Here is a 2,232-nt window from a genome sequence, read left to right as displayed (position 1 = left end):
GGAAGGGAGTGTGTCAGCATTGTATCCTTTCACCATACTTATTCAATCTGTATGATGAGCAAATAATCTGAGAAGCTGGACTATATGTAGAAGAACCTGTCCTCAAGTTTGGAGGAAGACTCATTAACAACCTGTGACAAGCAGACCACACAACTTTGCTTTCTGAAAGTGAGGATGACTTAAAGCACTTACTGATGAAGATTAAAGACTACAATCTGCATTAGGAAATACATCTCAACATAAAGAAAACAAAAATCCTTAAAACTGGACCTATAAGCAGCATCACAATAAATGGAGAAAAGTTTAAAGTTCTTAAAAATTTCATATTACTTGGTTCTATAATCAACATCAATAGAAACAGCAGTCAAGACATTGGATGACATATTGCACTGGACAAATCTGCTGCAAAAGACCTCTTTAAGGTGCTGAAAAGCAAAGATGTCTCCTTAAATACTAAGGTTCACCGAACCCAAGCCATGGCATTTTCATTCACTTCTTATGCATGTGAGAGCTGGACAGTGAACAGGGAAGACCAAGGAAGAGTTGATGCTTTTGAGTTGTGGTGTTGGTGAAAAATACTCAATGTACCATGGGCTGCCAGAAGAACTTACAAATCTGTCCTGGAAGAAGTGCAGCCGGAATGCTCCTTGAAAGTGAGAATAGGCACACTTCGTCTTAGCTACTTTGCTCATGTTGTCAGAAGGGACCATTCCCTGAAGAAGGATATCATGCTTGGTAAAGTGGAGGGTCAATGAGAAAGGGGAAGTCCATCAATGAGATGGATTGACACATTGGCTACAAAGGTGGGTTCAGGTATAGCAAGGATTGTGAGGCTGGCACAGGACTGGGCAGTGTTTCATTCTGTTGTATAAAGGGTCACTATGAGTCAAAGCCCAGTCGAAGGCACCTAACAGCAACAACAACAACAACAATAAGTGACTAGGAATATTTTAGAGAGGAGAAAGTTTGAGATGGACCTTGAAAGGCACATAGTATTTTGACATGTAGAGATGGGGTTGGGAGAAGGCTTGCCAAAGCAGATGAGTAGAGATTTGGAATCATCCTTGCCGATGGAAATTTGGAGCACAGCTCATGCATTACCATTTATTTGACCAAAGCAGAACTGTAAGTGCTGTGGCAAAGATTAAAAATGATGATACAGGCAGTCCTGAGGTTATGAACAAGATCTGTTCCTGAGTGTGTCTTAAAGTTGAATTTGTAGGTAAATCAGAAGAGTACCATATGGTTCTTGTTTAGTTTTACTTTTCTATGATTTAAAAGTTGCATGTGTAGCAAGTGAACATGATTGTGATAAATAATTTGATTTGGGGACTTCCGGTAAGATGGAGGAATAGGCAGACAAGCAACACAGACCCTCTTCAACAAATAAAAGAAAAACCAATTGACAGAGACATGGAAGATAATCCTGGAGCCCTGAGCTTTGAAAAGAAGTACACAGAAGTGGATTAGACACCAACTAGTGGAAAAACCTGAACAAAAACAGGGAGTACAGAAGATGGTCGGACCTGTACACTGTCAGCTACTCTGATAGGACCAACAGCCTGAATGTTTCTAAGTGGTGTTGTGACCTGAGAATTGACCTAAAGATCAGCCCTAGTCACCAAGTGCTGTGGGGATGACTGCGTTGGTGGGCTATGACTAGCAAGGAGGGAGACAATCTGAGCTGTTGACTTTCCGCTGTCCAGAGGGCACAGCCATTTTGATTGTTTACACATGGCAGCCATTTTGGGTATTTAAAGTGACCGAGGGTGCAGCCATTTTGAATCTTTACAAGGTGCAACCATTTTGAATTTTAAAGTGATAGATAGCATTCTCATTTGGATACCAGGGACCTAAGAATAGGCTCTGTTTTCCAAGGTAGGCAGGGACATACAAGAAGCTGACAACAGGAAAGGAGACAGGTGGTGAGTGTATAAGTACTGTCAACTAGTGACTAGAGGAGCACAGCACACTACCCTGCTTGCATAGATAACATACAAACAAAAAAAAAAGAAAATGAAAATCATTGGAAAGTCACTCCAACATACAGTCACCAATTAAATATAAACACAAAAATGTCACAATGCCTCGGAGACAACAGAGCATCACAGTCCACACAAAGAAGAAAGATAAAACCGGAGAAACAAGGGACCAGGATACAGACCCAAAACATATCCCTCAGAAATATGCAGCATTGGAACTCCCTGAGGAGGAATTAAAAAGAATTATATT

Source organism: Orycteropus afer, unplaced genomic scaffold, assembly GCF_000298275.1.
Source record: "Orycteropus afer afer isolate SDZICR_OR568_19922 unplaced genomic scaffold, OryAfe1.0 scaffold00253, whole genome shotgun sequence".
In the NCBI taxonomy this organism is placed as follows: Eukaryota; Metazoa; Chordata; class Mammalia; order Tubulidentata; family Orycteropodidae; genus Orycteropus; species Orycteropus afer.
Note: the sequence above shows the minus strand (reverse complement) of the source record.